This window comes from Sminthopsis crassicaudata, chromosome 1, assembly GCF_048593235.1.
Source record: "Sminthopsis crassicaudata isolate SCR6 chromosome 1, ASM4859323v1, whole genome shotgun sequence".
Taxonomy (NCBI): Eukaryota; Metazoa; Chordata; class Mammalia; order Dasyuromorphia; family Dasyuridae; genus Sminthopsis; species Sminthopsis crassicaudata.
The window spans coordinates 475,414,451-475,432,225 of NC_133617.1; the positions used below are offsets into that span (position 1 = coordinate 475,414,451).

The 17,775-nt window shown below is 36.6% G+C and overlaps 1 long non-coding RNA gene across 1 annotated transcript; it reads left to right on the forward strand.

Annotated features, from left to right (window-relative positions):
- Positions 1–3,528: 3,528 nt before the first annotated feature.
- On the forward strand, positions 3,529–16,778 carry LOC141555029 (uncharacterized). Its single transcript, XR_012486053.1, has 4 exons — positions 3,529–3,768; positions 4,653–4,752; positions 15,934–16,129; positions 16,539–16,778. It is a non-coding gene; the product is annotated as an uncharacterized LOC141555029 (long non-coding RNA).
- The last annotated feature ends 997 nt before the right edge of the window (positions 16,779–17,775 follow it).

Consider the following 17,775-nt stretch of genomic DNA (forward strand, 5'->3'; position numbering starts at 1 on the left):
TTTCTTGGGACCTTAATCTTGATTCTGTAAGAAGTACAGGAGTTTGGTTTGCAAGATAAATGTTTTTTCAAATTTTATCTGCCAGAAGGGTATGCTACTTAGATGGAGTTCATTATATTTTCCTTATAAGTAGCCCCAACCAATAGACATCCTTCAGACAATGACCCTGCCTGACAGTAATTGTTTTGCTATTGTTATTGGGTTGTATTTGTTTTTATTTTTTGAGTTTTTTGGACTTTCCTCCCAACATAGGCAGTCAGTTTAGTATTAGACAATCGCACTTTTCATCCTTTGTGACATTCTCTAAGACAGCAATTCTAGCTAAACCTTTGTTTCTATTTTAAGAAGATGAGCCCCTGAACTACCCTTATGATTTTCCCTTCAATCATTATTTACCATAGCCCCTTAATTGTGAGGCACTGTGTATTCTGAGAGATGTGGATTATAGGGTAGTGGTGATAGGAAAGGCTATTTGACTATGAATTTAAAGATGCAGAAATGAGCATTATAGTCCAAGTTGATGATTTGATCTTTTTTGAAGGAGACATCATAAATATTCCAGAGTTAGTATAGATGTCTTTATCATAATTTGAGGGGAAAAGAGGTTGGGTGTTTTTTGAGTGTTTATATTTAAAAACTTGTTGGGTCATGAAATTGTGGGAGAAAAAAAACTGAGACTGGGAGTCAGGAAACCTAGAATTAGGGTGAGATGAGTATTCTAAGGCTTTTTTTTTAATTTCTCTTTTTTTTTGCATGTCTTGCTGAATGGCAGTAATGATATAAAATGGAAATTTGGAAACTTTTAAAAGTTTACATAAATTCATCAAACAAACTTTTATTGAGCATCTGTTGTGCTCCAGGCACTGTGAAATGATAAATGGGATATGGGAAATATAAAGCATATTTCCTCCCTTCAGAAAGTTTAAATTCTAGTTGGGATGATAAGACAGAAAAAAAGATAGATATTTAGATAAATAGATAAATGGATAGATGGATGGAGAGAAAGAGAGAGAGAGAGAGAGAGAGAGAGAGAGAGAGAGAGAGAGAGAGAGAGAGAGAGAGAGAGAGAGATGTATAGTGAGAGACACATAGAAAGAAAGAGATAAAGAGATAAGTGGAGAGACCAAGAGCAAGACAGTGAAAGAGACAGAAGAGAGACAGAGAGACACAGAAAGAGAGAAAGACAGAGACAGAGACAGATAAGAGAAACAGAGACAGAGAGAAAGAGAAATTCAAGGCAGTATGGAACAATGAGTATTGAGTACAGGTTCAAGAGTCAGTGTTGGGTGTAAAGCCCACCTTTGAAACTTATTGCCTTTATGATTTTTGGTAAATCTTTTAACTTCCCATCTTCTCAGTGTTCTCATCTATAAAATGAGACAGACTAGATGGCATCTGAGATCCCTTCTCAGTCAATGAGTCTATAACGTATAATCGATATAACATCTATTAAGCACCTACAATGTGACAGCTTGTGTGCTAGGTTACAGAAATACAAAAACAGAAAGATAGATGAAATAAAGGAAGGGAGAAAGGAAGATGGAAGCAAGGAAGAAGGAAGGAAGGAAAGGGGGAGGGAAGGAGGAAGGAAGGCAAAAAGAAGAGAAAGAAGGAATGAAGAAGAAAAAGAAAGAAGGAAAAGGGGGAGGGAAGGGATGAAAGAAGGAAAAAAAGAAAACAGTCCCCATCCCTCAAAGAGACAACTCTTATAAAAACAAAACATATAAAAAGGATAATAGTATGGACAGGAAGGGAGGAAAGAAAAGAGGGAGGAAAAGAGAGTGAAAGGGACAGGTAAAGAAGGAAAAGAGTGTCCCTCAAAGACACCATTCTTTTTTTAAAATTAATTTTATATTTATAAAAAATTTTTTGACAGTACATATGCATGAGTAATTTTTTTTATAACATTATCCCTTGTATTCATTTTTCCAAATTTTCCCCTCCCTTCCTCTATTCCCTCCCCTAGATGACAGGCAATCCTATACATATTAAATGTGTTACAGTACAACCTAGATACAATATATGTGTGGAAATCCAATTTTCTTGTTGCACTTTAAGAATTGGATTCCGAAGGTATAAGTAACCTGGGTAAAAAGACAGTAGTGCTAACAGTTTACATTCAATTCCCAGTGTTCCTTCTCTGGGTATAGCTGTTTCTGTCCATCATTGATCAACTGGAAGTGAGTTGGATCTTCTTTATGTTGATGATATCCACTTCCATCAGAATACATCTTCATACAGTATTGTGTTGAAGTGTACAGCGATCTTCTGGTTCTGCTCATTTCACTCAGCATCAGTTCATGTAAGTCTCTTCAAACTTCTCTATATTCCTCCTGCTGGTCATTTCTTACAGAGCAATAATATTCCATAACATTCATATACCATACTTTACCCAACCATTCTCCAATTGATGGACATCCATTCATTTTGCAGTTTCTAGCCACTACAAAAAGAGCTGCCACAAACATTTTGGCACATACAGGTCCCTTTCTCATCTTTATCTTTATCTTATATCTTTGGGATATAAATCCAATAGTGGCACTGCTGGATCAAAGGGTATGCACAATTTGATAACTTTTTGTACATAGTTCCAAATTGCTCTCCAGAATGGCTGGATTCTTTCACAACTCCACCAACAATGTATTAGTGTCCCAGTAAATTATTATTCATCATTATTTGTTCCTGTCATCTTGGCCAATCTGACAGGCGTGTAGTGGTATCTCAGAGTTGTCTTAATTTGCATTTCTCTGATCAGTGGAGATTTAGAACACTCTTTCATATGAGTGGACATAGTTTCAATTTCATCATCTGAAAATTGTCTATTCATATCCTTTGACCATTTATCAATTGGAGAATGGTTCGATTTCTTATAAATTAGGGTCAGTTCTATAGGTTTTGGAAATGAGGCCTTTATCAGAACCTTTAACTGTAAAAATATTTTCCCAATTTGTTACTTCCCTTCTAATCTTGTTTGCATTAATTTTGTTTGTACAAAAGCTTTTTAATTTGATGTAATCAAAATCTTCTATTTTGTGATCAATAATGATCTCTAGTTCTCCTTTGGTCATAAATTCCTTCCTCCTCCATAGGTCTGAGTGGTAGACTATCCTCTGTTCCTCTAATCTATTTATGATCTCATAAAGACATGATTCTTATAAAAACAAAATAAATATATAAAAAGATAATTGGTGGGGTGGAGGTGGTATACTTTTTCCTTTAAAAAAATTTTAAAACCTAGGCATAGAGAAATTAAGTACTCAGAGAGTCACAGAAGTGGCAGTCAATTCTCTTTCCACTCTATTATTCCAACTTTCTAGGGTATTGCTTTGCTAGCCTTGAAACAAGTAGGGAAATGTTGGGTTTGGCAGGAAGAAAAATAAATACTTGCCTGGCTAGAATGACCTTGATCCCAAAAGCAAATTTAGAAAATTCCTTCAAGAGCAACCTTTAGACTTCTCTGACAACTTTTCAAAATTGTCCAGGCTTATGTCTGAAGAAAATCTTTCCTCTGGCAATTTGTAGGAGGAAATTTTGTTACATCCCAAAGTTCATGCAGAATTCAAAAATGGTAAGGACCTCAGTATTCATCTGTGGGAGTTGTTGCAGTGTAACCACCCTGATGTCTGAGTAGGCGACATACCAAGGAACCCAAGAGTCTCTGCCCGGCTAGATCTGCTAGTGGAAAATGAAGGACCCTAGCATTCCAGACAGATGGAAACAGTCCCTGCTGAAGGCTAGACAGTTGCATGCCGAGAAGAGTAAATAAAGGTAAATATTTATTTTGTACAATCTGTTCAATTGGAAATGAAGTGTGTAGTTGGCTATTTTGAAAGACACAAGATGTCTTTCAAAGTAGCCAAATACTCTTTGACTCTTCTAAGATTTTTAAGCTGGAAGAAACCTTAAAGATCATTTGATCCAACCCCTTTGTTTCATAGATGAGGTTTCTAAGACTTAGAATGTTAAGTCCTTTGCCCAAGACTTCATAAATAGCTATTGGCAAAGCCAGTTTGGGAATCCAGGGATTTTGACTTATTATTCATGCATTCATTCATTTACCCAATTAGAGGCAATCCTTGTTCTGTTATATGACTGTTGCCTATTGATCACTTATAGACAAGGAAGACTGGACTAAAACAGGGATCAATAATTATTAGACAAGCTAAAAATTTCATACTAATTTCAAGCTTACTCATACTAAACTCACTTCACAGATTGCATTTAGTTCAAGTAACAGCCTGCTTGTGGAAGGTAACCTAGATAATCAAGTATTATTGAATCCAAACTTTAACGCTAGGAGAGATCATGAACTTTACTTTAGAGCCCATTCCCTCACTTTCTAGATAGGGAAGAGTGAATATCCAGTGAGAACAGGTTGCCCGCCCAGGAACACAAAACTAATTATAGCAGAAATAGGTTCAGTTCTTCCCATTACCAGTCCAGAGCTCACATGCCACTTTAACAAACAATAAATGGTATTAATCATTCTAAAGTGTCTTATTGGAACAGTCTTCACACCAGAGGAAGACCTAAAGGTACTGTAATTTGGTTCAACCTTTTTTATGTTAGCCCTGGAACTGACATTCATACCCACTGACTTTGCCCATCCCTTCTCTCTCCTCCCTCCCTCTTCCCATTGGATAATGGACCAGAGATGCTCTCCCAGCTCATTTAAGAAGAAAGTCCAAGCAATCCATCTCTTCTTTTCCCACCTGAATTTCTTCGGATTTCTTCATAATGTCACCATATCAGGTACTTTCCCCACTTTCATTCCCCCATGACACACCTCTACTACTCCTTAATCCACTGTCCCCCATTCCCATCCCCCTCACTGCTGGATCAAAGAGTAAGCACAGTTTGATAACTTTTTGAGCATAGTTCCAAATTGCTTTCCAGAATGGTTGGATCCATTCACAATTCCACCAACAATGCATCAGTGTCCCAGTTTCCCCACATCCCCTCCAACATTTTTCACTATCATTTCCTGTCATCTTAGCCACAAGATTTAATTCTTTATGTATAGGGTGAGATGACCCCAAGACCAAAATCATGTGAAGTTTATGTAAAAATAAACATGCACATCCATCTTATTAGTATGAAAATTTGCTTTCACCTTTAATAATTAGTAAAATTATGTGTATGGCAAAGAATTGTTTTAAAATTAATTTCTTTGTGATTTGTTATCAGTAAATGTTTGATTTGTATACCTGCTTTATATACCTATAAACCTGAGTTACATAAAAATTTCTCAGGTGAAAAGGGGTTGTGAGTAGGAAAAGTTTAAGAAGCCCTACTTCTTAAATTTAATTTAATTAAGGACATCTTCCTAAATGCCCTTCTCTGCTATATTTACCTTGGTTTCTGGTCCTATATAGATGAATAGGAGTAACTTTTGAATATACTATAGTGATGATGATGATTTTTTTTACTGACATTTATCTGGTCCTTTAAGGTGTACAAAATACTTTCAATATATCATCTTGTATAAGCTTACAAAAAATCTGGAAGGTAGAGATCACGGCTGAAGTTGATTTGCCCAAGATCACATAGCTAAACAGTATTTAGCATAAGATGCTAACATAAGATTTCAACAATAAAAGCAAGCAAGAAGAAAAAAAGCAAGCTCAAGAAGGACCTTTTAGAAGAAAAAAACAAAACTGCTTGACCACATAGAAAGAAGAAATAAATAAACCAAAGATATAACTTACTGATTGGGAATTCCAGTACTAATCACTTTCCAGTTAAGTAATTATTATTCCACACAATATTCTAGTGAGGCCAAAGAGGATTCTATATTATTCCATAAAAAATGTGTTTTGCCCAAAGCTATTCCCCAATCATTAAGGATACTAATCATTCCACTCTTCAAGCAGCTATCTAGTTCTCTCCTCTCCCCTTTCCTTAGGGTCCTGGATCATTTCTAAGCAGTAGTCAGGAAACCACCACCATTATATTGGTATTTACTTTAAAGGAGCCAGAATTAATTTTTTGGGGGGCGGAAGGGGAGGGTTAGCATGACAAAACTTGTGTGCTAATTAATCTCCCACAGTCCCATCCCCTGAGCCATCTATGCTAATTAAAATGAACTCCACCATTATTGCTGATGGTCAGTTTTCAGAAAAGGGCCAATGAAGGAAGGGGAGGAAGACCCTAAAGTTTCAAAATAATTGGAGGAGCAAATAGAGCAGTTAATCTCAAGGACTGGAGTTTCCAGTTGAGCCTAGTTTATTCAGAATCAAAATATGCTGATGCAGAATCACCAGGTTAAAAGGTGTACCAGTTGCATCTAGGGAGTCCTGTAAACACACAGCATTTTTGGGAGGGAACAGACCTGGAGAGGTCACTGGATTCATGGCTGCTTCTCTTCCCTTGGTTTCCATGACAACATATTCTCCTTGTTCTAAAATCTCTTAACCATAATACTCTATATTTTTTTTCCATTGACTTCTCTTCCAGTTACCTTACCATTAGTGCTCCTTAAGACGGCACTAGATAAGAGGATCTTATCTAAAGATAAGAAAAAGAAAGATAAGAAAAAGATCTAAAGAAAGGAGGTTCTTTCTTCTTTATATATGTTTTATGGTATCTCATCTGCTTCCAACACTTCAGTTAGCACCACTCCTCAATTAACTCCCTAATGAAGATTTCTAACCCAAGACTCATATTTATCATTCTTATAAATAGTAATGAAAGGTGGTATTGATAACAGAGTTGACCTCAGAAATAGGAAGACATGGGTTCAAGTTCCATACATCCTGACATATACTAGTTATATGACATTGAGTAAGTCATGTTCTGGATATCTCTTAGTGTTCTCTCTAGCTAATCTCTAATAATATAAACTAAAAAGAAGATGCCCATCTCTATTGATAGATGGAATTTCCTCATCCAATATTTCTCTATACTTATCAGGTCCTTCAAGACAGGGAATGTGCTTTTGACTTTCATTTTATCTCCAACACTACATAATATCTGGAGCACTGCACTTATTAAATGCTTGTTGACTGACTGACTCTTTCTATTTCTTTTAATAGCAAGAGGAATAGCTTAAATTGATACAATATTTCCTGATTATTTACAAAGTATCTCCCTGACAACAACTTTATGGATTGGTAATGTATATACCATTACAACCCTCGATGGAGACTTAGAAACACTAAGTGATTTACTCAAGCTCATACAGCTAATGAAGGAATGAATGAAAATGAATGAGTAAATGAATAAGACATTTATTAAGTTCTGAGTATATGCAAAGCACTGTACTAATCACTGGGGATATAAATAGTAGGTTTGGCCAGAGTCCCAATTTCCCTTAACTCAAATCCCCTACTTTCTGCTTCTCCTTCTGATTCTCCTATTTTTAGAAACTGTACCACTGGTGTCATCTTTGCCTTTGCCTTTTAATGTCCCGTATTCAATAAACTGCCGAGTCTTATCAATACTAGCTCCACCAGATCTCTAATATGCATCGTTTCCTTTATATTCCCACTATCAACATTCTGATCACAGGCTTTCCTTACTACCTATTTGCACTGTTGCCATAACTTGAAAATCAGTCTTCCAGACTCCATTCTCTCCTTATTTTATGCCATCCTTCATGCGCACATCATGCATACTTCATATATTCATCTTTCATATATTCTTCATATATATATTTCAATCCACACATCATAATGGATACTTCAATTTATCCTTCATGTATACATGCTTCTATCCATACTTCATAGCAGGACAAACATTCTTAATATTACACACTTCATACTACTACTCAATTAAGTGTCTTCATTCATAGATCCAGCCATGTCCCTCCTCTGCTACAATAATGCCCATGTGCTTAATAAATAAAGTCCAAATCCTTATCTAGTATCCTTATCTGGTTTAGCTCCAGGTGTCACCTCTTTCATGAAGTTTTCCTTGGTCTTCCCTTTTTGAAAATGATCTTGGTCACAAAAGAAGAATCTTGATACGACAGAAAAAATGCAAGATTTGGGGCCAAAAGATTTTGGTTAAATGTTCAATTCTGCTGCTTCCTTTTTTGGGACCTTCATTAAATCTCCAAACTCTTAGCATTCATTTTCCTCATCTATTAAGTGAAAGGATTGGACCAACTCTAAATCTTCAGCTCTTAATCTATAATCTTATTATCCTACAATTTATTTTTGAAGGTGTTTAATTTTTATTTCATATTTTACCAAATGGCCTCCCCTAAAGGGAAAATATATAAATCCACATATGTTTATTCACACTTGCAGAGTAAACACAGACATACACATACGTATGTATACACAATCATGCAAACACAGAAAACACTTTCAGGATTTTTTTCCTGTTGGTTTCATTCTTAATCTAGCTTCTTTGCCTTTGCAAAATCTTTGGGAAAGTTGCATTATTGAATATCTCCAAAGAGTTAGTTTTCAGATAAAAATAATCCTCTACAGAATCTCACCTTCATAACAATAGAAGGGAATTGAATATTGTTTGCAGTATATATAACATAGTTGTTTTATGACAGCTGTATCACCTTATGAAGTTAACTTTCTCATCCTCCATTACCCATATGAAGATAGCAGTTGTTCAAGCACATTTTAATGTTTCAATTTATATTCAGAACAAAGATCCTAGAATTATCTTACCAGAAATCTTCTATACTAGCTTTTTTCTTTGGAATGTTTCATTTGGAAGAAGAAAAAAAAGTCATATTCTTCCATTTAATTTCTAAGATTATTTATGTGAAAAAAAAAAACTGCTTTATCTTATTGTTTGGAAACATTAAGATGTTTGAACCTAGAATGTTGCCCTGAAGTCAGTAATTATCCAGGAATGCCAGCAATAGCTACAAGGAATTTTAGGTTCTCCCAGGTCTTGGTTCCACCTGAAATTTTTATATCTCTCTCTTAGGTCTTATTTTGGGGTCCCCCAAGTTTGAATTTGGGGTTCCTCTTATGTTTCAGTTATGTCAAGATTTTGTCGGATGTTTTTATTTATTGAAATCCATCTCAGTCTACCTTGTTTTTCAAGTTGCCTTCTCTTCTAGTTTGTGTGAGCATGATCTTGTCCTAATATTACCTAAATTTTCCAGAGCCTAGACAAGAAGCAACTACACCCTTTTCAACTCTTTCTTCTACCAAATGATCTCATATATTTTTTTCTAAAACTACTTCAAAAATTAAGGCTTGTATTCATGAGCAATATTTGTAATAATTGAAAACATCTCCTTAAGAAGCTGCAAGGTAAGGAAAGGAAGGGAAGGGAAGGGAAGGGAAGAGACAAGTCTCACAATTACAATGCCTTGAACTGTTTGGTTATTTAAAGTCAGGCAGCCAAGAACAAAGCACAAACATTCTTTTTGGGAAGTTATATAGGTTTCCTGCCTTCTAAAAGCAATTTTCTGCCCATGCCATTTCTTAGATTCAAAGGCCATACTGTTTCTCAACATCACCCTTTTTCTACATGTTGAGAGATAGCTTGATAAAACTACAAAGACATTGGATTTTTGAATTGGAACCATAAGGAACGATTTCTCTACCCAGGATAAATGACATAAAAGGCACCTCATATGCTGCTGGTGCATCAAGGCATTGAGGTAGAAGGCTGAAGAAATGTTCATTTGTGATATAGCCATAGGGTATTTCATCTGGTAGCTAGTAATAGCTACCTGTTTTAGCTAATAACTCCTACTAAGAAGGCGCAAAGTTTGGTTGTTTTTAAGATTCTGAGTATTGCAAATGCTGTCAGGAAAACTATAAATTTCAGCACTCTGAGACAAAGTGATAGTCACCCTGCCCTAGTTATGTCTCTACTTTTGATCAGAAAATCTAGGTTCAGATTTCAGCTGTGACACTTCCTAGTTCTATTACTAGTGAGGAATTCACAATCTTTCTGAGCCTGCAGCAATAAAGTGGATATAAACATATTTATGATCTCGGTATCACAGATCTGTTATAAAGAAAGTAGTGTGTAAACCTTAAGTCACTCTAGAAATGTGCATTTTTTAAATATTATAAACAAACATGGAATGCTTACTATAACCCTGAAACTTCTCCTTTCTGCCTAGAAAACAGATGTGTTTCTTAGCACTGGCAGAATAAACAGCTTCTATGGAAGGGAAGCATTATTGGTAGAGGGCAAAAACAAGGTTGGACTTGGGGAAATTGTTAATGACAATATAATGTAATTTTTCAAAGGAAGAACTATATATACTAAAGAAAAAGCCCTATATCCTTTGTGAAAAACCACAAGTTCCCAAATAAAAACTAAAAATATTTAACCCTTGGTATTCTAGCCAAAAGATTCTACTTAAAATTCCATCCAATCACTAGATTTAGATTGTTAATTTTTTCTATGCAATATGAGTTACATCTGTTCCTTTTTCTCTATTCCCAATTGACTTTACCATATGAGAGTTCAAGCTTTCATAAGTGTTTCTTAGACTATTATCATGTCCTCCTAATTTCTTTTCTGATCCATGGTCTATTCCCTCTCCAAATCAATCCTCCATACTATTGCCCTCATAATCTTACAAAAGCACCACTTGGATTACAAAATCCCTCTATAAAACCTTGCATTTTTCTGGCCATCATACCTTTTGTTTTGGGGTAGATTTTGGACACAATTTGAGTTGAGTGAGTTGCCCAGAGTCACACAGATGATAAATGTCCGAGATCAAATTTGAACAGCCTCCAGGGCTGCTGCTCTATTTAGGAACCATCTAGCTGCCTCAATTTTTTTGTTTTAGGGTTTTTTTGTTTGTTTGCTTGTTTGTTCATCTCTTGAATAAAAAAATTTTATCCTAGATTTCAAAGCCTTTCAGAATCTGCCTATAAATGATCTTGCCTGCACTATTTCAATGAGGTAAAGGAGAAAAGAGAGGAAAATGAGCATCTAATAAAGCATATTTTATTATCTCATTGGATCCTCCCATCAACCCTGGGAGGTATTTATCCTAATTTTGTAGTTGAGGAAACAGAGGCAATAGAAGTTGTGTCCAGTATCACACAGCTAACAAGCATCTAAAGCACTCATATCTTCCTGACTCTAGGCCAGTTCTCTATCCACTGTACCACTTAGTTATCTTGTTTTTCTTATTTTTAAACTCCAAAACAGACTGGACTACTCTCTATTCACTGCCCTCATCCCTGTGCTGTCTAGTCTTTACACTTGCTCCACTATCCTCAGACTCAATCTATTTCCTCCCAAATCTCTATCTGTCAAAGGCTTCCCCTTCCTCTAAGGTTCAATCCAAGTACTACTTCTTTCTAGAAGCCTCCTCTGACTTTCCTACAAGAAAATTCTCTCTCCCTCCTGACATCTCTGATAGGACCTTACATGAACTATTTTTCTTTGAACTCAGCTGAATCTCCCATTTCTCTATCATGCATTTCCATATATGAGAATAGAAGTTCCTTAAAATAGTATCTGTATCATCTCTATCTTACCATTCTCTATACTATTGATATTACAGATAAATTTTGGTCTTGAAGCCAGGAAAACCTGGGTTTGAGCCCTACTAATGATGGAGTACAGTGGTACAATGCTGAACCCAAAAATATATTGGGGTTCCAGGACACATCCTACATGACCCACTGAGTTTTGGAAAGGGATGAACTGGTTTCAGTTTTGACTCAAAAGACTTTTTAGGCTTAGACTATCTCCAAATCAAGAGGCAAAGATTTTATTACACCATTGACTTGCAAGCTAAATTCCAAAATGGAGTTTAGCTGTTAACAAAGGGAAAGACCTGAGCTAAGTTCCTTAGTGGAATTCACCATTAACAAGGGAGAAGGCATCAAGATAGGGTAAGTTCCCAAAAAGGAGTTATTCATTGTGACACTTAGTAAAGAGGTGAACCCTAAAAAGAGGTAAAGAAGTAGGATATCAGTAGGTTCCTTTATAGTAGAAAAATAACCTCAGGGGTTGACATCATAACATGACCTTCTAGTTAGATACAGTAACTGTGAGGTCATGATAATTTTGGCAATGCAATGAATTCACAAGGAATCTAACAAAGGCCCATTGCAATAAAGGCCTACTTAAGGATAACAAAAGGTACATTTAAGGACAACAGAAGATCCCCTTAAAGAGATAATTCTGTTAGTGTTCCTGCATGCTTGCCTCAGGTACTAGCTTGGACAGTAATTCAGACCCTCTCCTGTAACACTCCTCCCTATAACCTACCCTCCAGCAAAGATCTGAAGTCTTCATTTATCCCCATCATCTCCAGAATAAGTCAAATGCCACTCATTGTTTTAGGCAGCTTTTTAAGGTTAAAAGGTACAGAGAATGTAATGACCTCTACTGGTGGAGAACTTTCTTTAAATTTCTGATGGTGGGTCATGCTCAGTGTTATCCAGGCTTGTGGTATTTGGAGATGGAAGATAAATTTGTAATATTGTCAGTGTGGAAAATTCTTGTGCACGTTCCCCAATACAAATCTACAACTTTTCTGTGATTTATAATCTTGGAGAATGGCCTAGAGTTAGCTATCTTTCCTCTGTCACACTGCTAATAAATATTACAGACAAAGAACGCAGGTCTTCCAGTCTCAGTGATTGGACCTCTAGCTTTTGCCTAAACCCCGGTAAGTGCCTGCTGGATACCTGTTGAATTGCCACACTGTTTTACCATTCCTGCTAGTTATAAATTCCCCAGAGGCAAGAGGGCAGATTTCATTTATCTCTATTTGCAATTAGCATAGTGCCAACCATTGTCAGTTGAAACCATCCTCACACTTGGTCAGCCCCATTGTCCAACCAGTCTATCATTCTGTTTCTGATAATAGCTCTAAAGAAGTTTGGAGGAACTGTTTTGTTGTGGGGAAGGACTGGGTTGGTTTTACTTGGGAGAAAAGGATGAGGAAGAAGGTGTGTAGTTGATCTCCTTGAGATTAATTCCAAAGGCTAGTGATGTCTCCCAAATACTTTCCTTTGCCTTCATAAATCAATGGATGACAGATCCATAATAGGTTATCTAAACCTTTTTTTTTTTTTTTTTTTTTTTTTTTGAGGTTATTTTCAGCTTCTACCACTTTTGGGAATAACATGGTCCATAAATTTATTAATGTGAGATAGGACATGTTTTTTTAATTTGCTCTAATGCTACTTCCCCCTGAAACTTCAAGGTTACTGCTATATCTTCCTCTTTCATCTCTCCTTCCTTCCCCCTCATCCACTGAAAAGAGCAGGTTATCTCGCAGTCTACCAGGTAAATATTAGATTGCTTTGGGGATTTGTCTCTCCCTGCATTTATCAACCCATGACATTCAAATAAAATAGGCTGATGTTTTGCTGGAGAGTCAAACCAAAATGACTATTCATGACAAATAGAGAAATGAAATACCACAGAATACCACAAAGAAGATGTGGCTTAGTGCTTAAGACCTAAGCTTCTAACCAGATAGGATGAGAGGAACAGTTCAGAACTGACTAAACCTTAAGTAGACTTCATACAACCTTGAAACCTCTTCAAAACCTAAATCAGCCATGAGTAGTCAGTATAGACTGGCCCTCAACAGAGGGATGGTCTGGTCTCTCCTTTAGTTACAATCTCCACACTTGAGACAGCTGTTCTGGAAGAGAACATCATTAATTCAAATGTCACAAAAAGTCTGAAGGGGCTGGACTGAAGTTTGCTTTTGTAAAACAAAGAATATGGTCAGGCAAATTAGTGGTGCTAATAGGATTAACAACATCTATTTGCATGTAGACAAAGTGAAATATGCTAATTGAACAATATTCTAATCTACAGGCAAGGCTCACCAAGCTGTTCCTTGTAGTCTTTTGTTACAATTAACTCACTTGGGGTTTGCAAAATAAAATTACACATCTTTAAAAATGTGATATACTAATTCATGGAACTCTGGATTAGTGAGATTTTACATGTCACACAGATAGACATTCTTAAAAGAGGCACACTTTTAGTCTCCCATGGAAATCAGTCCAAAGGATCATGAGAGAATTATTTTCTTTTTTCTCAGTTTGACACTTCTTTTAGATGAAAGAGGAGCCTAGAAAGATCCCTAAGAATGAGTTTGTAATCTGGGATCCTGAAATTTTTTCCAAACATATTTTAATAACTATTTCAATGTAAAATATTGAAATATTATATTTCAATATAAAATAACCTTATTTGTTTCCTTTGTAATCCTTAGAAGAATTTGATGGGGATAGGGAGTGAGGGAAGAAAAGTGAGAGGAAAGGAATAAGCATTTATAGGGTGGTTGTTATATTCTAGGTATTATGCTATTTATAATTACTATTTTATTTGATTTCTATCCACTGTGCCACCCACATACCTCTACATATGCTTTAGTATCCATTCTCTAGGATCTAGTTGTTGTTGCTACTGTGCTGTTTTCCAGTTTCTGAGAACTCAGCTTCCGTCTTTTTATTTACATTGTTACATTCATCATGTATATTGTTTAAGTTTAGCCTGTTTCACTCTGTATCAATTCAATGAAATATTTCAGGATTTCTCTCATATTTCTCATTTCTCACTTCACAATAACATCCTATCAATTTTTATATACCTCCTCACCACTGACGATTCTTTCCCCTTCATGTCTTCCCATTTGATCTAGTGGGAGAAAGTCACAACCTAGGTTACCTCTCAAGCCACCATCTTTTCAATATAACCCAAATGTAATTGCCCACAATAAGCATTAAGTACTTAAAGTATTAAGGCATTGATTGTTTTATATTCTAAATTAAATAATTGCATTCTTCAAGAATCTTAAATTCAGGCAGAACCCTACATTGAATTGTTAATTAAATTCCCTACTCTTTGACAAACTGAAAACCATATCTCATTGCTTTCAGTATAATCTAGCATGGAGTCTGGAACAAAGTCCTCACAAATATTTATGGAAGGTATTAGCCAGCTAAATTAGTCATATGGTTCAAGAGACTGGCTCCTAAAGCCATACTTAGGGACAAATTGTTGGTAATATATTTAGGGCAGCTTTAAGGTTTGCAAAAACAGAACAAGCATTGTTTTCCCCTTACATAGAAGGAAACTGAGACCTCAAAAGTTTGAAGTGACTATGAATGGGATAAACTGAGTGAAAACTTCTCATAAGAATGTGTCCTCGATCTACACCCTAATTATAACTTATTATTTGTTCTATAGCTAAAAGCCAGGTATTCACTTACATTTCCCTCCTATTCTTCCTGCCCTTTTCACCACAATTAGCATTAAATTCCTAATATGGTAAAGAGTATGTCATTAGCTAGTGTTTTCTGTCTCTGGGTAGATTTTAGTCTCTGGGTAGGATGTAAACCTGAACTCTGTTATGGGCCAGAACTTGAAACAAAGTGCTAAGTCACTGGAATTGACAGAGACAATGCGTATGTACTTAGTTCATACCTTTAGAGTTCACACATTAGAATTTATACTTTTAGAGAGCATATATAAGCTAGGATCCTCAACTAGGATTAACTTCGGGAAATTCAAAAGTCAGAAGCCCACAAGCCCACAAGCCCACAAGCCAACTCTCTTGGAGGTGGAGTCAGATTCATTCCAACTTCCACCTTTGTGCTGGCTGGAGGATGAAGTTGGAAGAGACAAAGGACTAGCAACAAGAGCTCTTGGGGAACCAAGGAGAGAGACAGGCCTCTATTAAAGCTAACCAGGCCCCAGGAAGGAGACAAGACTTCAAAGGAAACAATAAAGGACTTGGACTTTAACTCCTGGCTGCATTTGGGGTGATGATATTGAACTGAACTGAAAGGAAGGCTACCTCCAGAATCCCCCCAAGAAACCTGCTCCCAAAGAACATTACATCTTTAAAGAAGAACATTACAGCATTCCTCTAGCCAATTGGAAAAAAGGTCAGGCCTTTGTTTGGCAGCTTGTACTTTGCTTTGACACACCTTGTCTGTATGGAGCTGCCCTTTCTCAAAAGATCATAATAAATCCTTTTTGCTTTTTACTTTACAGGTCTCTGATTTTAATTTAGATAAGACTTGTCCCACACAGCTTTGGAGGTTTATTCTGGAATATTTCCTGTTTGTGAGAGATCTCTTTCCTACTGAATCCTTGGGCAGGTGCCCTCCAGAAAGTTCAGTGATCCTTGGACTCAGCTTGGATTCAACTTAAGAGGAAAGCCAGCAGAGAAAAGTTTGGAATCAATCAGGTAAATTGGGTACATAATCCAGGTAGGCAAGAAATTGGTGATGGTGGAGTCCATAAAAAATACTTTCCCTTTGACAAGAATTGGTGAACCACTTGAGTGAATGGGATTGAGAGACTTTGATCAGTTCAAGTATATAAGTGTTCTAATTTCCCTTTGATTTTTGGGAAACTCTAAATGGTTAGAGTCCATAAGAATACTTCAATTTTCCTTTGGTAAGATTGGGTGAAATCCATCAAAGAGGACAAGATACTGTGAACCTTGGGAAAGAACAATTCTAAGTTAGTTGTTTCTAAAAATTTATTTTATGCCCCTGGAAGATAACCCTTTAAGAAAAATTGAAATGAAGTACCAGAATTTACAGGGAAGGACAAATATAAAATGATTAAATACTGTTGTTTTGTTTGGGCAGGCACCCTACTCAAAGGAAATATCTTCTGGACAAAGTGCAATTTCCCTGAGATTGTTGGTCAACAATTGAATTATATATAAATTCAAAGAAGCCCTTTGATACTGAGGAGAGTAAGTATGCAGTCTTGTGGTTGCTGACTACAGGACAATTTGCATGCCCCACCCCCAGCTGACCACAGTCTGGATCTCCTCTCCTCACCTCTGCCCCAAGGAAGGGCTGAGAATGGGAAGCTTATTGGTTTAGATACCGTGTTTCCCCGATAATAAGACCTATCCTGAAAATAAGACACCCACATACTCTTTAATATTCCGCTAAAATAAGCCCTCCCCCGAAAATAAGCCCTATCAAACTTACTATGAAAACGGTCATCATGGTGATCCCCTGCGCTATATGCTGCGTAGTGGTACCTTCAGTAAGCAGCGCCGCCCTCCCCTCCCGGGTGAAACGCACGTCGCGCTCCGAGCTGCATCCAATCAGAGCTGCAGCAGTGAGCGCGTCATCCTCTTCTTCCCTGGTGATTTGCTTGCTGGCGCTACTGAGAGCAGCGCCGCGGAGTAGAGCTGAGACAGGACCATCTAAAAACTCGGTAAGTTCAGTAAGCGATGGAGAATAAAATAAGCACTCAGGGGGCATGATGGAGGCTAAAAGGGGCATGATGGAGGCTAAAATGGGCATGATGGAGGATAAAAGGGGCATGATGGAGGATAAAATAAGCCCTCCCCTGAAAATAAGCCCTCTGGTGTTTTTTAGTCCCAAAAAAATAATAAGACAGTGTCTTATTATCGGGGAAACACGGTATTTCCTCTCCTCATGGCCCTTTTCTGAGGGAACTTAAGCAAATATTTTAAAGCAGTCTCTGTGTGCGTATGTGTGTTTTGTTTTCTATGTTTCTCTTAACTGAATTACAAATAAAGAGATATGTCATTTGGCATTTAAAAGTATTTGTCTTGTAAAAGTGTGGTCTATCCCTATGTGGCTTGGGAAATCTAGGGAGAAAAAATCTTTCTCCTTTCTCCATCATATGGGTTTAGTAAAGAGCACAAATTTTGAGTGAGAGATATGAGCTATTGTAAAGAATATGGAAATTTAGGAGGGTGAAATTTTGGAGGCAGAAGAGTTTTCGTCCATAAATGTGACTCAATTTGTATGTTTAAACTTAAATGTTATATGATTAAAATTACTGCATTTGGGAATAAGATTTTAGAAATATGTGTGCATTGCTCTTGAAGTATTGTTA